We start from the raw sequence: 8,647 nt of genomic DNA, 5'->3' as shown, positions 1-8,647 counted from the left end.
TTCTGTATTGTATATTGAACCTGTGGCTTCTTACATGCTAGGAAAAGACTCAACCACTGCGCTATGTCCTCAGGGCTCTTTTTACTTTGTATTTTGAAAGGAAGCCTTGGCCTGGATGACCCTGAACTCTCTGTGTATCCCAGACAGAACTTTGAACTTTCAATCATCCTGACTTAGCCGGCTGAGTAGCTAGGCATCCAGGTCCAGAAAATTTATATACCTTTTTGTTTTGTTTTGTTTGAGACAGGGTCTTCCTGTAGTTCCAGCGGCTAGGCATCCAGGTCCAGAAAATTTATATACCTTTTTGTTTTGTTTTGTTTTGTTTTGTTTGAGACAGGGTCTTCCTGTAGTTCCAGCTGACATAGAACTCGTTGTGTAGACCAGGCTGGCCTTGACCTCACAGAGATCTGCCTGCTCTGCCTCCCAAGTGCTGGGCTTAAAGGCATGGGCCGCCATGCCCAGCTAATATAACTCTTTATGGGAAAATTGTATCTGTCCTATTTTGGATGAGGGCACCCAGGGGGGAGGGGATCCCCCACATTCATCTTTGTCTTTTTACGTTCAGTATCTCCTTACATAAATCAAGTCTCGACTCTCCCTCTCCCTTTCTCTTTCTCATTCCCCCACCCCGTTCTGTTCCCTTTCTTCCTTCCCTTCCCCCCAGCTCTATAGGTAAACAGATAGGAAGACGGACTGCTTGGGAGCAGATTAACACCATACACATGCGATTCACGATTGACTCGATGGCTGTCAGTTATTGTCTCTGATGAATTATAGGCTCATTATCACAACTTCAGAACCAGGAGGCTAGCATATTCGAAGGCCATGGAAATCATTTGGGGTTTTGCCTGTCGTAAATCACCTGGGAATGGCACCTTGGGTTCTGTTTTGCATTAATTTTACCAACTGAATTAAAGCCAGGTTTCCAACACTGAACTTATGAGCTGCCAAAAACACTAATAATGAATATTATGTAGCGAAACATAGATGGCGAGTTAAGACATGCCCTTCTCCCAGCCAGTAGGGGCATTTGTCTGCCAGAGCCCGCCTTTTGTTTGTGCTTGCTGAGTTCGATTACATATGGTTTCCAAGAGGTCATTGCCCATTCTTTGCCTATGGAAACCATTCAGCTTTAGCTTCTCTTGTGTAGTTGTAAGGGAAAAGGTGGTATTAATTCATTCACGGTGTTCTAGTTTTATTTCTGTTGCTGTGACAAAATGTCCTGATGGAAAAACAACTTAGAGAAGAAAGGGCTTAGCTGGCTTAGAGTTTCAGGTTACAGTTTATCATTGGGGAGGTCAAGGCAGGGACTCCAGCGGGTAGTCCAATCGCATCCACTTTCAAGAGGAGAGCTTGCTTGCTTGCCCGCCTCTGGCCCTCTCCTGTCCTCCGTAGTTCAGGATTCCCTTCCTAGAGAATGGTGCTGCCCACCATGGGCTGGGTTGTCCTATGCCAATAACCAGTCAAGACAATCCCTGACAGGTGTGACCACAGGCCAACTTAATTCAGATAATCTCTCAATTGAGAGTCACTTCCCAGGTGATTCTAGGTTGTGACAAGTTGGTCACCTCTCAAGGAAAAAAAAAAAAAAAATGAATGTTTTGAAGAGCCAAGGAACGAACCAGGAGCGAACATGGCTTAGCGGCTTACCCAAAGTGTACTCTTCCCTGAGAGACATGGGTGGAAAGCACCGTCTGTTTGATGCACCCCACCCAAAATCTGAGGTCTGCTTTAGGTCCGCATCTAGGCCCCCAGCTCAGCTACTGACCTGGGGAGAGTCATTTTGCCTCTCTGGATTTGAAGCCTGGAAGCCCTTGGGATCTTTCAGTTATTACTCTGACTACCCTCCCATTGTTTTAGAAGTACTCAATTTTATACCCTTCTGTACTGATTTTAAAATGTTTGAGAAGTTCATGGTGGCAACTAGAAAAATAATATCAAGACTGAATCTTTTTACTGTGTGTGTCTGTATGTGTCTGTGCATATATGTATGTGTCTCTGTTCTGTCCATACTTCTCTATGCAAGTTTGCACATGTATGGGTGCACATATGGGTATGCATGCACATGTTGTGCATTCATGTGGAAGATACCAGAGGTTTATGGTCAGTGTTTTCCTTGATTCCTCTCTACTTTTTCACTGAGCGAGGGTCTCTTGAACCCAGAACTCGCCCATTCAGCTAATCTAGTTTGCCGTCTTGCCCCGGGGATTCCCCCCATGTGCCTTTGGAGTATGGGCTTACAGGCAGGCACCACACCTGCCCCACTTTTACGTGGGGGAAGTACTTAATCCCCCGAGCCATCTTCCAGCCCCATGTTCACTCTTCTGTTTGAAAGACACTTGATACCAGCTAGAATCTGATATGTCTCTTTTACTCTGGGAGTTGGAACTCTAAATATTTCTTAGGGCCTTTAAGGGTCCATTCTGTGTTATGAGAGTCATTTGTGCAAAAATGCTCCTTAACAAAACCTTTTTGCTTTCTTCCATGTCCACGGCTCATCAACAAGGAGGTTATCTCTCAACTTTCTTCTGTGTATGAACTACCTGGACCATCAGATTTCCACATACGTAAAAGATGTGGAATATGTTTGTGCCTGTCTCCTCCCATCCATCCAAGTACCTTTCAGTAGTGAGTTTATGTGATCAGGAAATATTGTCAACTACCATCATTAATGTTTTCTGTTGCTTGTTTACATGTAGTGTTTTACTGACCTGGCTCCTGGCATTGGATATAAATCTGCTGAGTCTTTGAACCATCATTCAATGCACAGCCAGTTTTCCATGTGGTGACATGGTCTCTGTCATGTGTGAGTTCTCCAGCTTCTTAGCATAGACAGTAAAAATAAGAAAGGAATTAACAGCCTCATTTTATCTTTTGTGATTTTCATACTATATATATGTATTTTTTAATTTTATTATTTTTATTTTATGTGTATGTGTGATTGCCTGTATGTAGGTAAGTGCACCCGTGTCGTGCAGTGCCCACAGAGGTCAGAAGATGCTGTTGGATCCCCTGGGACTGGAGTTACCTACAGTTGTTAGCTGCCATGTGGGTGCTGGGATTTGAACCCGGGTCTTCTGCAAGTACAACCAGTGTTCTTAATTGCTGAGCCATCTCTCCAGTCCCTCATACAATATATTTATCATATTTAGATTCCCCCCTCCTGTATCTGGACCTCTCCTTTCCAACTCCCTCACCAAATTTCTATACTCTAATATACATATTAGAGTACAGATATATACATGTGTACACAGATATATACATATATAGAAATATATAGATATATACTTATAGAGTCAGGTTTGTGTCCCCAAATGCCCTTTGGTGTGGGTTTATCCACTGGAGCCTGACACTTTACTTTTCAAAAATGAGAAAATTGCTGGTTCAAATTTCTGCCATTGCATTTAGCTGGGATCGGTCTTTAGAGTTCTCTTAAACTGTTGTCTCTTCCTCACGGGCATGTGACGTGCTGCTTTTCGAGGCGTTACTGCCGTCTGTCCGTTATCCTTTACGTGCTGGCTTCCCTGCTTCAGAAACGTGGAACTTGAGTGACCTAATTGGAGGCACTGACTTTTTGCTTTGCTGAAAGCTTCTAAAGCTATAAATAAGTAATTGTAGGAAGATGCCTGATGGCCTTTCATCTGAAATAATCTCTTGGATTAATAGAGTTTCCTTCTTACAAGAGCTAAAAGCCCTCCGTACATATTAGCACACTTATCCCCAGCATCCCCTGGGAACTACAGGCCCACCGTGGATCTCCGAACGATCCAGTACAACTTTGAACACCGGCTTGTTGAACGGGGTGTGTCCTGCCCATGAGCCAACTCTAAAGTCTGGGCATTAAGGGCTGGAGAGCACAGCCTGTACGTTTGCTCTGTTGTCTTAATGTGCAGTTAGGAGGCAAGACCTGAGGCTTCGGATGGGTCAGTGAAGTGTGGAGCGCAGGGGGTGTGTGTTCACAACTGGAAGCACAGCTAAATGCAGGAACAGAATGACCGTGAGAGCAAGCGGGAAGGGAGCAGGCACTGCTGCATGGGGTGCGTGAGAGGAGACCGTGGCGCCTGATAAACGGTGTCTAGTGTTCCTCAGGATTCTTGTGCAGGTTTGTTCTTTGTGAATGTATACACATGCATGTGTGTGTGTGCCCGTGTGTGTCTGTGTATGTGTGGGGCCTGTGTGTGCATGTGTACATGTATGTGTGGTCATGTGTGCATGCTTTCAGGTGCATGTGTTTGCATGTGTGAACCAGAGGGCAACCTCAGTTGTTCTTCCTCAGGTGCCGTCCACTTTTTTTTCCCTCTGAGACTGGGTCTCTCAGTGACCTGGATCTTACCAAGTAGGCCAGGCTGGCTGGCCAGTGAGCCCCGGGGTCCTCCTGCCTGGCTTTGCACACCACACCCAGCTTTATTTCACATGGGTTCAGATCCCTGTGGTTACAGAGAAAACACTTTAGCCGCTCAGCCATCTCCACAGCTCATCAAGTTTGTTCTTTTGTTATCTTTATTTTATACAAGTGTTTTGCCTGCTTAAGTGCAGTACGTGCTTGTCATGCCTGTAGAGACCAGGGGAGGCCTTAGAACTGGAATTACAGACAGTTAATGGCTGACACGTGGGTGCTGGGAACCGAACCTGGGTTCTCTGGAAGAGCAGCCAGTGCTACTAACCACTGAGGTTTGTTCTTAACCTGACATTGTTCCTGATCCTCCTACCTGTGAGCTGGGCTGAGGTGAGGAAACAGGCCCAGAGATCAGGGGCTTTCTCACATCGCCATGTAAATAGACAAACCTGTTGTCACCAGCTCCTCTGGTCACTTTCTCCTTTCCCTCCCCTCTTCCCTTTGTGTCCCCGAGATCATTTCTGAGTGACGGCCCAGCCCCAGTCAGAAGTTAAGCTTTGGCTGACTTAACTCATCCATCCCACGCGTGCCCGAGGGGCCACCTTCCCTCCATTATTCTTTCACAATCTACTGGCTCTGCCTGCCATGGAGAAGACTCATAATGTCTGGCTGTATCGTCAAGGTTGGTTGTTTATTTAGGAAGGTCTTTGACCAAGATTAAAGGCCGGTGATGAAGAATGCGTTGATAAATAAACTTGGCTTTCAGAGGTGAAACAAAAGACAGACATTTCCTTCTTACCTGCACTCCTAACTGCTGCAAACATTCTACTGTTTAAACACAGGACTTGAAAAACAGAAGGAGAAACAGAATGGCCACATGCTGCTGTGTGTTTTTAATGTTTCCACCATGGCGCTATCAAGGTCGTAGCCTCCAAACTCCTTCCTGTCTTTGTCATTATCTGCGAACTCAGGTCCATCGCTCAAATGCTGCCACAGTTGGTATAAATCCAAGTCTGTCACCTTTCAGCAGCCCCTACATTGACCAAAAGGAGGACCCCAACATCCTTAGGTGGTGCATGGTGATCCCTCCCCCGGGTCTCACCCAGATCCCCCATCACTTGTTCCCCTCTTGTTACTTTGAAATGTGTTCCCATCTCCCTCATCGTCCCACAAGCACCCGAGGGGATGGTACCCCTTCCTTCCTGTTCTGATTCTCCTCTGTCTGTCTACACCTCTTTCCTCTCTATCCTTAACCTGCCCATCGGGATTAAGTTCGGGTCCTGTCTGTCTCCCCTTCCCTAACGGGCTCTATGTTTGTACTTGAATGGAGATAGTACATTGAAGACCATAAGGTCTTCCGTTCATTGTTTACCGTGTGACATTGACATCCCTGTGTTGATACGTCATTTAATGCCACACCATACCTGGCACTCAGGAGGTCATAAGGAATGGGCTGTTGAACAGAATCAGTGAATCAAATGTGGCTTATCTTTGGTTCCCTCCCTATCATAGGAAAACACTGAGAGTCCACAACACTGTTAAAATAGAAAATCCCTAAAAGAGAAAATGTCCAAGGGAGTACACACTCGCTGGCACTGACATGCTTATGTGAAGTTGAATTTCTCTTTTTGTTTGTTTTGTTTTTCTTTTTAAATATTTTATTTATTATTTTTATTTTATGTGTATGAATATATTGCCTGCATGTATGTGAGTGCACCCGTGTTGTGCAGTGCTGTGGAGGTCAGAAGAGGGCCTTGGATTCCCCTGGAACTGGAGTTAAGGATGGTTCGTAGCTGCCATGTGGGTGCTGGGAATCGAACCTTGATTCTCTGCAAGAGCAGTCAGTGCTCTTAACCACTGAGCCATCTCTCCAGCCCTTCTTTAATTTTTTTGTTGAATTTTTGTATATTTTATACAGAACATTTCAATCAATCTTAATCATCTTTATACCCCCGTCCCCACTGGCACCTCCCATAGCCTCCACTGGCACCTCCCATAGCCCCCACTGGAATTCATACATTCTGTCATTTGTGTTAAGACCTATTGTGTCAAGTTACTGTCCCCAGATGTTCCTCAGAGCAAGTCCATCCACTGAGGTCTAGTCAGCCTATCTAGAGTCCCTCACTTTAGGAAGATCAGCTCCTCTTCACCCAGCAGTAATCAGTTGCCAATATTTCTTCAGCTAAGATTGGGGTCAGCTGTCCATTTTCCCAGTTCTAGGCTGGTTTTTATCCACACGAGTTTGCATGGGACTTGAGTACACTGACACCATTGCTGTAGAATCGTATGAGCAGGGTCCCAGGAGCCTGTAGGAGTCATGCACCTCCTCCCTGGCTCTTACAATCATGGTCCCTGAGCCCTGGGTGGTTTGATTTAATATCGGAGTCCTGTCCAAGGACCAGCATTCTGCAGACTCTTATTCTCTACACTTTGGTCGTTTGTGACCTTTTGTGTTCCTGGCCCTCTGTTGCATGAGGGAGCTTCGTTGATGAGAGCTGAGAGAATCAGTCGCGTCCTCTTCTTTACCCCTGTTCTATGGTCTGTGAATCTTCAGTGTGGAGGTTGCATTGGAGATGTGTCACTTAGGCTTGGATAATTCACAGACAGTATCTGTGTGTGACCAGTTGAAATGTCTGCTTGTGTTCAAGGTGGAATCTTGTTTCACTCATATGACACACTGAGCTGTGCTCCTTATGCTTTGGGAAGGGACGTGGCTCTGGCCTTCAGACTGGGCTCACTTTCTGTCCTGTGCTTACTCCCAAACCTCATACCTCCTCTCTTCCATTCTGCAGACAGTTGCTCCCTCCATTCTAGGCACTTCCCAGGGGTCAGTGCTGTGAAAGTGGTGTTTGCATAGTAAAAAGATAGTGAATGATTTGTTTACATGGCATTTATCCTGTTTTTAAGCAGTTTCATATGGATAGTTAATAAACTGGGTAATAAAATAACCTCTATGGTATGAGGAAAAGAACCTACCGTGGGTGACTGGGAACCCTCGTGGGATTGTCTCTGCTGTGGCTGAGATGCTGGGTACATGAAGCTCATTTGTTTCTGCCCACCCTCCAGAGGGACCAGGACAGAATTTTCCTTAGTGGCAGAGTTGGGCTTGTTTATTACATTCTTTCATTGTCCTTACTTAATGAGAAATCATTGATCAGTTTACTACAGTTGGAATTGAAATCCATTGGGAAAGTAGAGGTGACGGCCACAGGAAGACATACTCAAAGTTGTGTAGAAAGAAAACCAAGGCCCAGAGAGGCCAGCGAGCATAATGTTCACAGCTGAATGCTGCGGTTACTCTGTTGTGTTCTGATGCTTTTATTTTACTAGGGTCTATGACCTTGGGACCGTGTGGCCCTAACAGAAGATGGGACTTGATGTCCTGTGTTTGGGTCCGAAGGAAGGAAGTGAAGAGGAGGAAGGAGCAGAAAGCAGAAGGCTGTGTTAGCTAGGCAGAGGCACCCGGTTTCCTTCTTTACTGGAGAAGCTTCACCCCACCTTGGCACTGACTCTTGGCTTTTCAGATTCTCTTGTCTTTAGTGCTGTTACTTCAGCCGAAGTGAGATGGACCTCGGGGGGAATGTAAGGCTCAGAGGCTCCTGAAGTGGACTGCACAGAGACTTACTCTCCACCTGCTCTGGAGGCTGGTTGCACTCACTACAGGCAAGTTTCCCAGCTGACATGGGAGTAGAGCCGGGTCGACTGACTCAGGGCCTGGGCCCATTCCTCCATCAGGGGCCTGAAACTTTACCTTCTCAATGTTACAGACTGCTAGAGAGGGGACGCCTAAAAGCCTTTAAAAACCACTCTTCTAGTATAAAGAATGAGCTACATGCTATGCCCAGGTTCACATTTCAGGCTACTAATGAAGATGGGCTAAGATGAAGTTCACGAGCTCCGAGCCCAGTGATTTTCTATTAAATTCATTTCTTTTCAGTGGATTTTTTTGTCAACGTTGTGAGATAAATGTTCCTAAAAATTTCAGTTTTGTTTAAGAACTCACCTGTTGATAACCTGCAGAACATCGAAGTCATACATTGTCTCTGAGACAATTTGGGAGTTTTTATTTCAATCTAAAACTTGTGGTTTTCAGGGGCCAGCAAGACGGCTCAGAGGGTTAAAGGCATTTTCTATCAAGCCTAACCATCTGAGTTCGAATCTTGAGACACACATGGTGGTAGGAGAGAACTCACCCTGAAGTTGTCCCCTGATCCACATACAGGTACTATGGCCATGCATGCCCACCCCCCCCGACAAAATAAATAAAATAAATGAAAAAATTAAGTTTAATGCTTGATTTATTTTTCTAAT

At 45.5% G+C, this 8,647-nt stretch overlaps 1 pseudogene; it reads right to left on the bottom strand.

Moving 5' to 3' along the window:
• Positions 1-8,374, bottom strand: part of LOC103736119 — a 17,349-nt pseudogene extending 8,975 nt beyond the window's left edge.
• Positions 8,375-8,647: the final 273 nt, after the last annotated feature.

Source organism: Nannospalax galili, unplaced genomic scaffold, assembly GCF_000622305.1.
Source record: "Nannospalax galili isolate Female #2095 unplaced genomic scaffold, S.galili_v1.0 scaffold358, whole genome shotgun sequence".
Taxonomy (NCBI): domain Eukaryota; kingdom Metazoa; phylum Chordata; class Mammalia; order Rodentia; family Spalacidae; genus Nannospalax; species Nannospalax galili.
This window is presented reverse-complemented; position numbering and strand designations above follow the sequence as displayed.